Source organism: Nannospalax galili, unplaced genomic scaffold (assembly GCF_000622305.1).
Source record: "Nannospalax galili isolate Female #2095 unplaced genomic scaffold, S.galili_v1.0 scaffold510, whole genome shotgun sequence".
Taxonomy (NCBI): Eukaryota; Metazoa; Chordata; class Mammalia; order Rodentia; family Spalacidae; genus Nannospalax; species Nannospalax galili.
In genome coordinates this window covers 1,218,886-1,236,202 of record NW_008329677.1, presented here as the reverse complement: position 1 = coordinate 1,236,202, position 17,317 = coordinate 1,218,886, and the positions used below count along the sequence as shown (strand labels likewise).

The 17,317-nt window shown below is 43.4% G+C and overlaps 1 pseudogene; it reads left to right on the top strand.

The window, feature by feature from the left end:
- The first annotated feature begins 13,038 nt into the window (after positions 1-13,038).
- On the top strand, positions 13,039-15,631 carry LOC103740764 (annotated as a pseudogene).
- Positions 15,632-17,317: the final 1,686 nt, after the last annotated feature.

Below are 17,317 nucleotides of genomic sequence, written 5' to 3'. Positions count from 1 at the left end.
AGTTTGCATTAGAATTATGAGTCACACTATTTCTCTATCAATCAGGAGCCAGTGGCTCTCTCTTACTCATTTCCTGGTCTCCACATTGGCACAGGGTCCAATAAGCATTTTCCTGGTTAAATACAGACATCCTGTACTGGTGGAAGTCCGTGACTCAGTGTGGAAACTCAGCAGGCTAGAAGTTTTGTTTATGTGGGACCTGTGAGGAAGCAGTTCTCACACAGCAGGGTGAGGTTTTCAGGGATCAAAGGGAGTCAAAATCCCATGGTGGAGGATTATGTATAGGGAATTATATGTTGCCAAATTATTTCTCAGCACTAACCCTCACGAACTGCATGAATGGCTTCAGTACTCTACCTTCCCTGCATCCAGGCTCCCATTGTGTGACTGTTCAGTTCTTTCACTAAAGAGGTGAGCCTGTAGTCCCATGCTTTAACTTGGCTTTGGCCAAAGCATGTCAGAGACATGTTGCATGCAAGGTGTGACATACACTTTTCCATTTGTTCTGTTGGTGGACGCTAGAAAAGAGAGACAGGACAGACCAGGGCTTTCAGCGGGAAGCAGAGTTTACTCATGCTGTCACTGGCTCAGTGGATTCACATCTAAAGACTGAGCCTTGAGCACAGCAAAGCATTGCCTTACATATTCTTTGTCTGTTCCCCTTTACATTTTAGTCCCCTTCTCTCCCCTAAATAGTAACATACATGCTGATTGGGTGTTCTATGCTATAGAGTTACAACAGGGGCGTGCATTAATTGATCATGCCATGTTGTCTTTTCTTTGTTTTGGAAGACCCTTACCACATTCTTTCTTCCTCAAGGTCAAAGGGTATCATCTTGGTTTAGGGGTTTGTACTTCCATAACATCATTACATGTGTCTTTCTTTTGACTGTGGCCTCTGTGAGGCTGGAGACAAGTCTTAAACCAGGGAGGCAGACGGTAGAATCAGGCAAGTCCCCCAAAGAAAAAATGTAACACTTGTGAGGGTTTGGAATCCCCTGAAGTTGAACACCATCCCCCAAACAGCTCCTCGGGGTTACAGCTTTTCCATTTCTAGACCAGATCATGAATGATTTTTCTCATTTGGTCTGTGATCTCCTCTATGACTGTTCCCTCATCATCTATCTGTAAGCAGCAGTTGCTTAGGTTAAACATTTCACAAACTCTTCTCTCAGAAGACAGCAAGTGCTGTAAGGCCAAGCAGTTTTAGATAGCATTGTGCATTTTGGTTTGCTGCTTGGCTAGTACATTAAGCCCTTTGCAGTTTCATTAGTTATAATCTCAGCAATAGCCTACAACCTAATCATATGGTTTAGGATAGAGATGGGAGCATGGTACCCATAGGACCCATCCTCTACTCCAGTGGCTGGACCATAATAATGGATTATACCATAATAATGGATAATAATGGATAATAGGTGACTTCATCATCTTTCTGGTTCCCTTTTTTTTTTTTTGGTCTTTTTGAGACAGGTTCTCCCTGTAGCCCCAACTGGCCTGGAACTCACTATCTAGACCAGGCTGGCCTTGAACTCACAGAGACCCACCTGTCTTTGCCTCCCAAATACTGGGATTAAAGGTGTGCAAGGGGCATTTGGTGTTGTACTTTGGATGTAAAATACCATTCATGGGTTGAGAACCATTGACAGAACTAAGACATCTCAAAACAGATGAACCAAAATAAAGGCAGATTCTTTCCTGTCTTCCATCTCTTCCTGGTCATTTTGTTTTAAACCCTTGTTATCTGAGGTCAGATAATCCCTTTTTGTTGTATTTTATTTTTGCTAAGGGAGCAAAGGTCTCCCTTTTCCCCTGAGAGTCCCTAACTTTATGGGCTCAGCTCGACATGCTCAGGTACTCTTGGGTCATGTGGTTCCCAGGAGTGACTGCAGGGGAAATCAGACCCTCCTTATGGGACCTCATTCTCTACGTAACAGATAGTGTGGGATACTCTTAATAACTGACAGACTATGAGAAGAAAGAAGCTATAAATTCAGCTCCACTGGATTGTAGTACCTAAGTCATATTCTATCATCTTAATGACATCCTCATGATCCAGTGGGGGATACAGAACAGCCTAAGGTCTGGGAAACAGGCTTGAATTCTGGGACATTTTCAGTACATGGGTTGTTTGTTTGTTTTAGATAGGGTCTCTTTATGTAGCTCTGACTAGTCTCAAACTTGCAGTCCTCTTGCCTTCAATTCTTAAGTGTCGGGATTACAGGTTTGTGGCATCATGCCTACTTCTAATGTTGGCTTACAACAGGCATGTATCAGCTAAGAAAATTCTACCTATGCAATAAACTAACTAGTCAGAGTAAATCATTTAAATACTGCAACATTAATTTCTGTTCACAAAACCTGGGTAGATGGTTATACTATTTGCATACTGTGTTTGGCCACTTTTTGTAAAATACCTAGGCATACCTTGGTTGTAGTGTGGTTTGGGGACGGGTAGCAGAGGGGAGGTAAAGTGGGAAGGAAGGCCATGTAGATGGTGAAACACTAAAAGGTTGAGATTCGGCATCGTACCTTTCCTCAGATGGGATCAAGTTTTCTTCCTAGAAATAAGGGGGTTCTTAGGAACTGGGGAGATGACTCTGTTAGCAGAATGCTTTCTGAGTAAGCTTGAGGACCTGAGTTTGGATACCCAGCACCCATGTGAAAAAGCCAGGAGCAGTGGTGCACACCTGTAATCCTAGTGATGGGGAAATGGACATAAGTGAATCCTTGAAGCTCGCTGGCTAGCCAGTCCAGCCTCAACAGTGAGCTTCAGGTTCAGTGAGAGACCCTGTCTCACCCTGTCAAACAATAAGATGGAGAGAAAATGAGGAAGACATCTAATGTCAGCCTCTGGCCTCCACACACATGCACTTATGCATTCACACACATGTGCACACACACATAAACATGTACACACACAGACACATGCACACACATAGAGTGAGAATAGGATTCTCAGATCTGTCATGACCAAATTATTGAGTGATATATGTATAAAAATTTTTTGATACAGATCTTGCCATATAGCCCAGTCTAGCCTCAAACTCACAATCCTCCTTGCCTCAGCCTCCAGGTATGTACCAGCACATCATGGCATTTTGTTTCTGTTTCTTAAATATTTTTTTTTTGGTCTTTTTGAGACAGGTTCTCTCTGTAGCCCCAGCTGGTGTGGAACTCACTATGTTGACCAGGCTGGCCTTGAACTCACAGAGATCCGCCTCCCTCTGCCTCCCAAGTGCTGGGACTAAAGGTGTGTGCCACCACACCCAGCCTCAAATACTTTTCTAGTTTCCTTTCTGTTCTTGTGATAAAATACCTGACCAAAAGCAACTTGGGGAGGAAAGGATTTATTTGGCTTTACAGTCTGTCATTAAGGGAAGTCAAGGCAGGAACTTAAGGCAGGAATCTGGAGGTTGGAACCATGGAGGAATGCTGCTTGTTGACTCACTCTCTTAACTCCCTCACAGGCTCATGCTTACCTAGTATTCCTTTTTTAAAATTTTATTTTATTTTTATTTTTAAACATTTTATTTATTTTTTTATTTTATGTGTATGAGTGTATTGCTTGCATGTATATAAGCGCACTTGTGTCATGCAATGCCTTCAGAGGTCAGAAGAGGGTGTCGGATGCCCTGGAACTGGAATTACAGATGGTTGTTACCGCCATGTGGGTGCTGGGAATCAAACCTGGTTCCTCTGCAAGAACAGCCAGTACTCTTAACTGCTGAGCCATCTCTCCAGCCCTTAGTTTTCTTATACAGCCCAGGACCATGCTGTCCACAGTGGCTTGGGCCCTGAACCAGTTAATAATCAAGACAACCTCCAGCAGACGTGCTCATAGACAAACTTAATAAATTACTCAATTGTGACTTTCTTCTCATATGACTCTAGACTGTGTCAAGTTGACAGCTAATGCTAACTAGGACAAGCACTAAAAACATCGTCACCACAACTCCTTCACCATCCTCTCTTTTTATAAGACAGATTGCCAGGTATAAAGAATTATAACTTAGTTCTGAAATCTCCCCCAAAGGCCATATGCTCAGACCTCGGCTTGGTACTATTGGAAGGATATGAAACCTTTAAGCTGTAGAGCCTAACAGAAAGAGACTAGGTTATTCCTTGAAGAGGATGTTGGGACCTGGCAGTTTCTTCCCTCCTCCCTCCCTTCCTCCTGTTCCTTCCTTCCTTGCCACTATGATGTGAACAGTTTCCTCTATCATGAACTGCCACCATTATGTCCTGTTTTACAGTAGACCCAAAGCAACATGACCAAGTGGCTCTGAAACTGTAAGCTGAAATAAATCATCCTTGCTTATATGTTGCCTAATGTCAGGTATTTGGTCAGAGCACTGGAAAGCTGATGAACACAGAGGGCTATTTCTCTAGCTTTTCTACCAGCCAACCACACACCATGAGGACCCTAACTCTGCCACTCCTACCCATGTGTTGGCTGAAGCTACTATTGGGCTTTCATGAAATGGGACACGTTCTCACAGAAACATTCTTCCTGACTTCTGGAGGGTCCCAGAATGAACATTGGTTCTTTTCCTTACCTTCCCATAATCTGCCTGGCTCCTGGGACAAAATGATATTTGTAAAAGAACATGCTGTACTGGGAAGGAAGGGTCTCATCCATATGCCTGCAGCACCAAGGTCCAGATATGGTGCAACAAACTGTCTGGCCATGGAATCCCTGTTCCTGAGTGCACTTGCAAATATTTAGCTATTGGAAATGAATTATGTTGAGAAGGGAGCTCTGTAGACAGTCTGCCTGGGTACAATTCCTGGCTTTACTCCTTACTTCTGGGCCTTAGTGTCTTTATCTGTTGAATGAATAATATTAACAGCCCCCAAAACTGATATGAAACATAAATAAGCTAGAAAATCAAAAGAAAGCACATAAGGGATAGGGGCTGGAGAGATGGCTCAGCAGTTAAGTGCACTTGCTGCTCTTGCAGAGGACCTGGGTTCAGTTCCCAGCACCCACATGGCAGCTCATAAAGAAAACACATAGAGAAATGCATTTGATAAACATGACACAGGGTATTAAGTCCTTGTGTCTTCACAAAAGGAAGAGAAGCATAGTTGTGTTTGGGCAAGGCAGACTGAGGGACGTCCTGGTGGAATTAACATATGGCGGCTGTGGAATGTGGTGAGGCCAGGATTCTTCAGCCTCTGTACTTTCAACTGGGACCAGATCTTGGCTGTTGACTGTTCTGTGCATTGTAGATCACTTTGTCAAGCTTCCTAGCCTTTACCTACTAGGTGCCATAAACACCTCTTTGTCCCCAGATGTAAAGCTTCCAGTGTCTCAAAGCATTGTCCCACGTCCCAGGAGGAGGGGGGAGAGAAAACCTCCTCCTCTTGAGAATCACTGGTCTAGTGGGAGCTAATGAAGCCACTGCAGTAGATCTCATGAGAAACCCCAAAGTACTGACACAAACTAGTGACTAGTGTTCACTCCTGGAGAGCAATAGAACTAATGCAGAGGGAGCACCGTAGGAATGAGCACGTTCGCCTTCTATTTTTCCAAAATTGAAGACAAATATATTTATTTGGGTAGATGCCTGAGTTATGCAAAAACAAGTCCAGAAAAGAGAAGGAGCAAAAATACTCCTAGAAAAGAAAAACAGCTTAAATAGCCGTGTTTTCACGGCACGTGGCTGAAGATCATTGAGACCGATGAAGCTGTCACCTTTAGGCTCTGTGAGCTTGTGACCCTGCTGTAGCATTTTACGAGGTCATGGGGACTGACGCTACTGTGGATCACCCTATGGCCCATGGCCCCTGCCCCCAAGCTGAGACTATATCAGCTTGTACTTTGTGTCTCCCCCAGACTAGGTTCGTTCTTTGCTTCCAGAACAATTCCCACTGAGGTCTCTGAGGAATCAACTGTCTTAAGGAATTCTAAAGTATTGGAAAATAGCCTAGGAAATGGTACTTTTCCATTTTCAAGGCGTCTTTTTCTAATAATCCATTAACTTTGACTCTTTAGAGTACTTAAACTGTGAGGGTTTTTTTGTTGTTGTTCTGTTTATTTTGTTTTTATTTATTTAAAAAAATATTCTATTTTCTACTTTTATTTTATGTGTATGAGTGTATTGCCTGAATGTATGTAAGTGTGCTCATGTCCTGCAATGCCCACAGAGGACAGAAGAGGGTATAGGATCCTCTGGAATTGGAGTTATGGATGGTGTTAGCCGCCATGTGGGTGCTGAAATCAAACCTAGGTCTTCTTCAAGAGAAACCAGTGCTCTTAAGTGCTAAGCCATTTCTCTGGCCTCCTTTGCTTTGTTTTTAATAGATCTAATACTCGAATCATCTGGGGTTCTTTTTAAAATAAATCCTTATCTGGTAAACAGGGAAGCAACAAAGATTCAGAATTTCTAACAAGCTCCTGGGTTGCACCAACACCACTGGCTATAGACCCCCAGAAGTCATGGTCTAGTGAATGATTTTTTTAAAAGTTCTTCTCGCTGGGTGTGGTGGCGCACGCCTTTAATCCCAGGACTCAGGAGGCAGAGGCAGGTGGATCTCTGTGAGTTCAAGGCCAGCCTGGTCTACATAGTGTGTTCCAGGACAGCTGGAGCTACAGGGAGACCCTGTCTCAAAAAGACCAAAAAAAAAAAAAAGTCTTCTTGATTAGTGCCTAAAACTATTTCAATAACACTCTAAAAGCCACAAAAGGGCATATACAGCACAGATGGGTTTTTCTTTTTCTTTTGTGTCTGTGAATGCGTGTACACATGATTGTATATAGAGGCCAGAGGCTGATGTTAGATGTCTTCCTTAGTAGCTCCTCAACCTTATTATTAAAAAGTTATTGTTGTTACTAGTGTGTGTTCATGATGCGTATTTGTAGACACATATATGCCATTGCATGTGTGTGGAGGTCAGATGACAACTTGGTGGAGTCAGTTTTCACCTTCCACCTTTACATGGATTGTCCAGGGTAGAATTCAGGTGATCAGGCTTTCATGGCAAGTGATTACCCTCCCCGCCCCCTCAGCCATCTCATTGGCCACCACCTTATTTTTTGAGATGGAGTCTCCCACTGAATTTGGAGCTTACCATTTGATTAGACTGGCTGGTAGCTAGCAAGCCCCACAAAATTCTATGTCTCTACTGCTCCAGCCTTGGACTGCAGGTATACACTGCTGAGCCTGGCCTTTTATATAGGTGTTTGGGATTTGAAGTCAGGCCCTCCTCATACATGCACAGCAAGCACATTACCGATGAGGCCATCTCTTTAGCCCACAAAGTGGCTTTTTCTTGGCTATAATTAGATAAGCATCTCTTCTTGTTTTTCTCCAGGATATGCTGAAGCAGGATGGAAGGGAGTCAATACTGCATTTGACTGAAGACTTTATTTTCCCCATGCCTATGTTTCAAAGTGTACAGTAGAGCACAGATACCTTTCAGAGAGATGAAAGGCAAAGATAAGGGGGAAGTAGCGAGAAGGATGAGGAGGAAGAGGAAGAGGAGGAGGAGGAGGAGGAGAGGGAAGAGGAGGAGGAGGGGGGAGGAGGAGGAGGAGGAGGAAGAGAGAGAGAGAGAGAGACAGAGACAGAGAATGCCTCTCCCAACAACAGGTTGAATCCCTGAGTCTGTCTTAACACATAGGCATGTACCAGCACTGGAGGCGACCACCCTGTGTGCAGTACATGTGGCTGTTTGGAAAGTCAATAATAGCCAGGGAGTGCTAAGGAGATGGGCACATAAGACACTGCTGTAAACTATACTAGTTTCCCAAAGGATTTTGTGAATGCTCACAAAAGTTCTAAGGATAACCTGAGCCCTTTATGAACAGGGAGATTATGGACTGGACTTTACCACAGCCTAAGTGTGCAGTACAACAAGTTCATTGTATCCCTTGGGCATTCACATTGAAAACAAAATATTAGCTAGGTGGTCTGGAATAATGAAGGCGTTTATGACTCCAGCTAAGCATATGTACATCAGGTAGATCCACACATTTTCCTTACGGAGTCTGGACGCACACAGGCTTCACAGGGGCCGAGCCACAGAGAAGAGATGAGGATGAAAGGCTCAATGATCTAAGTGACCCAGGGAGACTAAAGAGCTGTTTATCCAGGGACACAATGAAATGAGCGATAGATTCTTCTGAAAACTGGGACTAGTTTCTAAAAGTGTCCTTAAAAATTCTGAAAATAGTTTCAATCTAGTATTCACAGGGGAACACACACACACACACACACACACACACACACACACACACAGAGACACAAACCCCCAAACCCATGTGGTTGTAAAAGGTTTGAGAAGCCTTATAACCCAGTGAGCTGAGAACAAGTCTGGAGGGCTGGATGTGGGAGTCAGAGGTTGGCAGGAGGCTACTGTTGGGTGTCTCAGGCCACACTCACACACCTGATGCCACACGAAGGGTCATTCTCTCTGCTATTGGCTCAAGAGGACTCAGCTACTGGATTCTATTGGCTATTCTATGGCTAGAGAGGCAGAGAATCCCATAACAGTCCATGTGTAACTGGAGACTGGGGTACCAGTAGCATGACCCAGGCTAAGTCCAAAAGCCCAAGACCAGTAAAGGAAAAGATGTAACTTTCTGTCGAAGGCCTAAGACCTAAGATTCCAGAGCCCACTGGTATAGGCAGTCCTGGAGACCAGAGGCAGTAGAATCTGATATGTTGATATCCAGGGGCAGGCGAAGATGGGTGTATCTCAGCTCCACGGATCTATCCAGACTCCCAGCAGACTGCACAGTGCAGGCCCTGATTGAGGACAGGTCTTTACTCAGTTCACTGTCTCCTGAACCGGTCTCTCATAGTCACACCCAGAAGGAAGGTTTTACCCATTCTCAAGATATTCCTTAATCTAGTTGAGTTGGCACCTAGAACCAACATTTCATGCTGTTTCCTATGTGACCCTCTAGTGAGAGGACCTGAATTCCTTTTCAAGCTGCTGGACTCAGAGGGGTTGTGGATCCCTGGTACTATGTGGATTTGTGTTCTGAGTAGTAGACCCTGAGAAAGGCATTTTATTTAGGAAGTATCAGTTGAAGATGGTGAAAGATGCATGAGGAGGCAATCAACACAGGTGTTAATGAAGAGACTACTCTTTCTGGAAAGGGGAACAAGATCTCCCTGGGAACAATGCTTCAGGTTGTACTATCTAAGGGGTGAAGAATTGAAACCTTTACCAAGACTTGGGTAAGTGCCATGTCTGAAGACCATGGCTGGGTTTAGCCTAGTTAGTTAGGCTCCTTTTTACCTGGGTGATGTCTGCAATGTCCAAGAAGTCAGTGACCAATCATAGACTATACATGCAGTACCACAAGCCAATCTGTTTCTGTTTTTTCTTGGGACATGATCACGTAAAGCCACTTCTGAGCAACTGAAGTTCCTAGACTCTGCATGCAAGGGCTGTGCACCCCAATCAGGTGGTGACAACACCATTCAGTTTCACTTGGATATGCGAGCTGAGACACCCATCATAAGCTGCCACTTTTCAATCTTGAGCCTACATCCCCAGATGTTTTCTTTGATGGAAGCAGTGGATATTTTCAGACATTTCTCATAAAGTGTTTTGTTACATGGAATAGCAGATTATTGCAGAACATTCAATTAATACCTTTGCAGCCGCATGATGTGAAAGTTCATGGTGGGATTTGAGTAATTGAAGGCAGCATAGAATAACAGTGGGAAGAGCTAGAAAAATCAGTTTGTTTGATTCAAAGGAGGTGTCAGGTAGGAGGAATCCTTACTTTGGGAAAGGTCAAACTTTGAGCCTTCTGCAAACCTTCAACCAATTATATGAGGCTCACCTACATTAAAGAGGGCAATTTACTCAGCCTACTAATATCAAGACTATTCTCACCCAGAGCACCCTCACAGAAATAATCAGAATAATGCACTTATTCTGAATGAAATATCTGGGCACCCATGACACAATTAAGCTGAAACATAAAGTTAACCACCATAATGCCCTTCGTTTCTTATAGAAACTCCATTGTACAGATGTGCTGAAGTTTATGAACATGGTCTCCTGTTGGTGAATGTTTGATTTTTTATAATATTTTATTATCACAAGTAGTTCTATAAGAAAACAACCTTGTGCATACACATTCTATTGCTTTGCCATTGTACGTGAAGGGTGGCTTCTGAGAGATGAGATTGTGGGATCAAAGGGTCAATGGATATATAATTGTCTCTCTTTTTTTTTTTTTGAGCCAGAGTCTCCCAGTAGCCCCAGCTGGCCTGGAACTCACTATGTAGACCAGGCTGGCCTTGAACTCACAGAGATCCGCCTGCCTCTGCCTCCTGAATGCTGGGGTTAAAAGCGTGCGCCACCACGCCCGGCGTAATTGCCTCTTTCTGAGGGCTGTGCAGTTTTGCATTTTAATAGCAATGTCTGAAGTCTCCAGTTCTTTGGGAAACAGGTGCTCAGTATTGGTCAAAGAGAACAACAGGGCACTTGGCCACAGAAGCTGGCCAGTGAGAGGATCAGTGGGTTTTGGTGACAGTATTAGAACAGAGAAGCTGCCTTCCCTTGGGGATGGCTCAGCTGATTGTTGGAACCTTTGACTCTCTAGAAGCTGCCATGTGGAGAAAGCCTAGCAAAGGAGGAAAAAAAAAAAAAAAAAAAAAAAAAAAAAAAAAAAAAGAACAAAGAAACGAAGAGAGAAGCCTAACATTCCTGATGGACTAATGGAGTTCCTGAATCCAGTTGGGCCCAAATCAGGTTAATCCTTGCCAATCATGAAAGCAAAAATTAAGCTCTTAAATTTTCTAGTTAAGTTTTCTTTGCAAGTAAGTGAGCCTTGCCCAGTGCAACAACTGCCATAAAGCATGATTTCTGCCTTGTGAGCTTGTATACAAGATCAATGTATCAGCAGCCAACCAGAAAACAGCATAGCCAAGTAGCAAATGCCACATTTTATGCTATTGACTGAGTCCCAGGAGTCCTTCAGAGCTCAGAGAAGCCATGAAAGAGAAGGGACACGAAGTGAACCTTAAAGTGCTGAGATTTGGACTGACAAGAAATAGTCTTCAGTGCTCCCATGTTCACCAATTCTTTGAGGCTGGGGTGAGAGCCCATATCTGGACCCCACTTCTGGCAGAGAACAAACCTTCCCATGGGGAACCTTTGTAATCAGGCAGAACACTTTTCACCTATGTTCTGGACAAAGGCTTTGGCCATCATAAGGTTTCCAAAGGCTGATTCTTCTTGGGTTTCCAAAGATGAGCAACCCCACTGCTGCCCAGATGTCTGGTGGGACCTGGTCCTCAGGCAAGTTCATTGCCAGCTTTGTAGTGATATAGAGAGAAGCCTCTTTCAGCTTGGGATAAATGTAATCCTCTAAACAGACACTGATCCAAAATTTCCATACAGGCAGAGCTTAGGGACAGCCATCTGGTTGGAAGTGGGGATTAAGGGACTTCCATTGGAGCTTCCTCATTATATCAGGTTTACTTGGGCTGTATGTTATGTTGGGATGGCTTTGTGGAGGTGTTGGTAGCTATTATAAAAAAAAACTAAAGGCTGTCATCCCTCAGTGCCATCCTTCCTTATGAACCAGCTAGAAGAATCTAGAATCTTCTACACATAGAAGAATCCAGAAAGAATGCATGGGGACAGAAAAAAGCCAGTGTGGGGACCTTGACAGATGCTAGTTTTGTTTTTAACAATACTTGTTTTTGTAGGCAAAACAAGTGGAATCTCTGTTAGAAAGACTAACGATCACTGTTGAATTCAGAAGATCTGCTGTTTTCACTGTTGTAATTTCTACTAAAATCTCTGAAGCAGGCCCTGCAATCTAGCCCCTGGCCTGTCTCCCCAGATGGTTGTGGCTATACAACTGCCTCCATCTGTCTAGCTGTGAAACTGTGTTTATCACATCATTAGTCCATCTGCAGAGATTCTAGAATTTATGACTCTCAATAGTTCACTGAATGGAAACAGATGTTTTGTGAGAAAGTCATTGTCAAAAAGAAACATTTAATATTGGCAATTAGTAAAGGAAAAAGGAGGTCAAAATGCCTAACTCAAACCAAAATTCTTCCCCACAGGATAAATGTAGCATAGTTTGAAGCCATGAATGAAAGATGCTTTTCACTGCAATTTCCTGCTTTTTTGTATGAACCCAGGCGAGCTAGTGATTATGATTTGGACAAAGGAGAAGATCTCTGTAGAGGACATTTAAAAATCACACTAGTAAAGAAATGAATCTGGTGGAGCATCTACTCAGAACACAGCTGTTGGTATTATGGAATAGCACAGTCAGTAACCACTAGGCTTCTCCTATGCATTGGGCTGCATCATTGGTGTGAACTCCGATGCCAAGGAGACCTCTCATAGAAACAAGAAACCTGATGTTCTTTGGAACATAAATTCTTGGTGGAGGGACAAAGTCAAAGGAAGACAGGTTCTTCCTGTCTGGGTCAAGTTCATACAGCGTACTGAGGGAAAGCTAAACTTGCCAAGTGATTCCTGAAAAACAAATGAGTATGAAATCATCAGTGCTCTACTGTCACCTGGAATTCTATGGCTGTGGGATTGTTTCCTTCCTCTGCAAGAAATGCAGACTTTGGAATGGGGAATTATCTTTAAAAACAGAACTCTTCTATGAAGGGAGGTCTTGCACCCGCTAACAGCATCAGCTTTCAGCAGATACATTTTGGCAGTAGAGTCACAGTTTTCAAGCAAGAAAGCAGGGGTTTCTGTTTGTTTGGGCTTGAGTTTGTTTTTTTGAGACAAGATCTCATTGTGAAGCCCTGACTCGGCTCAAAGTCCTGATCCTCCTGCCTCAGCCTCATGAGTGTTGAGACTATTGACAAGCAGCACCATATCTGACTGAAAACTAAGTTTTAATTTTGTTTGCTGTGTGCGTGTTTGGGGGCGGCTGTATACATATGTGAATGCATGATATAGGGTCTCTCATTTGAACCCAGAGCTTGATGATTCAGTCAGTCTAGCTAGCCAGTTTGTTCTGGGGATCCCCTCTCTCTATCTCCTGGGCACTTGGATTACAGGCCAGCTGCTGTGCCACTGGGCATGGGTGCCAGGGTTGGAACTCTAGTCCTCATGCTTAAGAGGTGAGTATCTTATCCACTGAACCATCTCCCCAGCCCCTTGAAAGCTAGGTTTTAAAATATAAAAGTAGCAGCTATTGTGGCTGACAGGAGGTGCTTGCTTTTGTTGACACTTAGTCCCAGAAGTCCATAGAGGATTTTATGGCCTGGAAAGTGGCTATTTCAATCATTCCTTGCAAGTCTTTTGACTTCTTCTTCGTTTTTTTTTTTTTTTTTAGTCTTTTTTGAGACAGGGTCTTCCAGTAGCCCCAGCTGGCCTGGAACTCACTATGTAGACCAGGCTGGCCTTGAACTCACAGAGATCCACCTGCCTCTGCCTCCTGAGTGCTGGGATTAAAGGTGTGTGCCATCACACCCAGCTAAGTCTTGATTTTTAATACTCATTACTATAAGCTAAATCATACCACTTATGTGTCCCTTTATAAGAAGAAAATTCTTGCAGTTCAAACATAAACTCTCTGATTGTGAATATTCATAGTGGGGATAGCCAAGACAGGAAGCCAAAGATGCATACAGAACAATTTCAAATTCAAATACTCCATTACTTTGTCTTTGAAAACCATTAAAGTGTCTCACAAATCCCAATATTCTAAATCCAGATATGTAACAATTAAAACACTAATGAGCATTACAATGACTTTATTCAGATGTCACTCGGGATCGACAATTCCACTATGATTTATTGCAAAATCTGTGCACACTAGTTCACATGTTTTGTTTATTATCATGGTGTTTATTTTGTGTACTTGGGTTTGGGGGTTTGAGTCACAAAGCTCATGATCATCTTAGCGATAAAAACTGTGATGTGGGTTCCAAGCTCACTGGTGCCAGCCTGCCAAGAATGACAGAATTTCCAAGTCAGTTGTACATTTGGGCAACTTGAAGAGGGTTTGAAATATTATTCAGCTATAAAATGCTGGGGCTATGGAGATGGCTCAGTGGGTAAAGTGCCTGCTTCACAAGCATGAGGAACTGAGTTCAGATCCCTAGTACCCATCTAACACTCCTACACTCCTAGCACTGGTAAGGTAGAGACAGGAGGATCCCTGGGGTTTGCCAGCCAGTCAGTCTAGCTAATCAGTGAGTTCTAGATTCAATGAGAGACCCTGTCTCAAAAAATAAGGTGGAGACAGATAGAGGAAGACACTGGACATAGACCCGTGGCCACCTCCCCCCACACAAACGCGTGTGCTCATGTTCTTGCATATACCTCTACATGGACATGTATATACACCACACATACACACAAGAAATAAAAGATAAATTGCATAGCATCAAAAAGAATGGAAGCTGGGCAAAGTGGCACATTCTTGTCATCCTATCACTGAGGCTGGTTCTTGAATTTAAGGGTCTGGGCTACACGGCAAGTTCCAGGCCAGGCTGAGTTACCTTGCAAGACACTGTCACAAACAAATGAATGCAAAGAGTGGAAGAGAAAGTGCTTGCAGGTGTATTTACAGAATGAATTGTTGGGTAGGCAAGGAGTTAAGGAATTGGGAGAGGAAGTGTATTCTCAAAATGGTGGTTTAAAAATTTCAAATGTGTTCCTCCCATCTTGCAAGATGTTGGGTAAAAATGCTGAGATATTTCAATATTCTAAATGCAGATATCACTTGATTACAAAGGAGAGGAATCTGCAGCTAAGAAGGCTGGTGATGGTGCTGGTGTTGGTGCTGGTGCTGGTGCTGGTACTGGTGCTGGTCCTGGTGCTGATGCTGGTGATGGTGCCGTTGATGGTGCTGATGCTGGTGATGGTGCTGGTGATGGTACTGGTGTTGGTGATGGTCCTGTTCAGGCATGGTTGAAAAGGATGACCCTAAGGTTAAAAAGTCAAAGAAGGGGAAGCCACCCTGCTGCAGCCTAAACCCTGTTCCAGTTAAAAAACTGACAGATACTCCCTGAAAGGCCCTGTACAAGAGGAGGTACTCTACTGCTAAATCCAAGGTTGAAGAGAAAAAAAGAAGGTTCTTGCCACTTTCACAAGTAATCTCATCAGTTGATAAGGTTAAGAATGGTGGTACCCAGGTGGTTGAGCTCCCCCAAATGCTTAGGTATTATCCTACCAAACGTGCCACAGAAGCTGCTGAACCAAGACAAGAAACCTTTCAGCACATTAGAAAGATGCAAGCCAGCATCACCCTGGGGCCATCCTGGTCATTGTTACCTGGGTGCCACAGGGGCAAAGAGTGGTTTTCTTGGCATAGCTAGGTAGTGGCTTGCTACTTGTGACTGGACCTCTTTCTTTCCAATTGAGTTCTTTTGTGTGGAACAGACCAAAAATTTGTCATCACCATCTCCACAAAATCTGATATCAGCAATGTAAAGATTCCCCAGCATTTCACTGATGCTTCAAGAAGAAGCAACTATGGAAGTCCAGATACCAGGCAGGCAAGCTCTTCCACAAGTAGAAAGAGAAATACATCACAAAGATTGGCCAGAAAGCTGTGGACTCGCAGATTTCACCAAAGAGCAAAGCTATTTGGCAGCTCCAGGACTATAAATGTATTGTTTTTGCTCTAACAAACAGAATATATCCTCATAAATTCATGTTCTAAATTTCTTACCAAAAACCCAATTTAAAAACTGACCATGCACATCTACATACATACACACACACACACACACACACACACACACACACACACACACACCTTTCTGGGTTAGAGAGATGGCTCAGCAGTGAAGAGCACTGGCTGTTCTTGCAGAGGACCTGAGTTTGGTTCCCAGAACCCACATGGTGGCTAACAACCATCCATAACTCCAGTTCCAGGGGATCCCATGACGCCCTCTTCTGACATCCTTGGGCTTTGCACAACACAGATACACTTACATACATCAAAATACTCATACACGTAACATAAAAATAAAGAAAAAAGAAAAAATCTTAAAAAAAACTTCAAATGCTAACTTTTCAGCAAACAGTCCTTAAACTGCTTATCACTGCTTAGGTAAAAATGAACCAGACAGAAGAGCTGGGGTCTTGTAAGAAAGGTTATAGGTGAACCAATGGCAGAATCTTAAAACCCACTACAAGGCTAAAGGATAAACTGATCACAGTAAATACATCTGCTGTTCCTTCCAGACCCAAAGCTAAAGGGAAATGCGCTGATTAATATGGCTAGCTATCTTCTCTATCAAACAGCCATCTGAGTTGGGGGTGGGAGGCACCAGAACAGCCTTTAGCGGAATGCAAAGTTGAGTCAACAGTAAGGAACGTGGTTAATTATTTCTTCCTCGGTTGACTGAATGAAAAATGAAGAACCCAATTTTCATGTCACCCAGGGCAGAACTGTTGCATACTGATACTCAGCAAGAACTACTATAAGAGTCACAGACAGGGGGCCGGAGACATGGCTCAGCACTTAAGAGCACTGCCTATTCTTGCAGAGGACCCTGGTTCACTTCCCAGCACCCACACGACAGCTAATAACTGTCTGTAACTCCAGTTCTAAGGGAATCTGATGCCTTCTTCTGACCTCCATGAGCATTCCACAACATGGGTACACTTATATGCATGCAGGCAATACACTTATACACACAAAATAAAAAATATAAATAAAATAATTTAAAAAAAGAGTCACACACAGGACCGAGTGACCAGTTCTTTGTTCTTTTCTTGATCTGCTTGCCTTGTCCCTTCTTACAAGATGAATAGTCCTCCTTTCTCTGGGATCATTAAAAGTCCCCTTTAACCTTTTTTTCTGGTGTCCGTTGGTACTTTGTGTGAGAAGGTGCTCTTGGGGAGGTCTTTGTTACCCAACACTCAGGTGTTTCTCTAGTTACAGGATGTCATTTGTTTTAAATAATTGTTAAATTTATTTCAATCTATTTATTGAATAAATGTATTCAGTTACCTGGGCCAGTTATTTCAAGAGCTGCAGAGAGGGCATTTCTTATGGATGGAAATCTAGCAGCCTCGGCTTTCTAGCTGTTGCTGTGGGTTATTAGAGTACGATGGGCATGTTCTTCCCAATGACATCCTCCTTAGATTATCCTCTGCTCATTCCTCTCCAGCTGACCTCCAACACTTCGGCAAACTTCACTCTCTTCATCCCTGAACCTCATTTCTCTACTCAGAATCCATCGATGATCATCCATTGTTACCACTGTTGCTGATGTCAGAGCCTGGGCCCTGGCAGCCCTAATAAGCTGTCCCTTATTGGATACCTGACCTCCTTAGGCCAGTTAAACAGACAAGGAAGTAGTGAAAGCCACATAAGGAAGAGGAACAAAGAGATCCA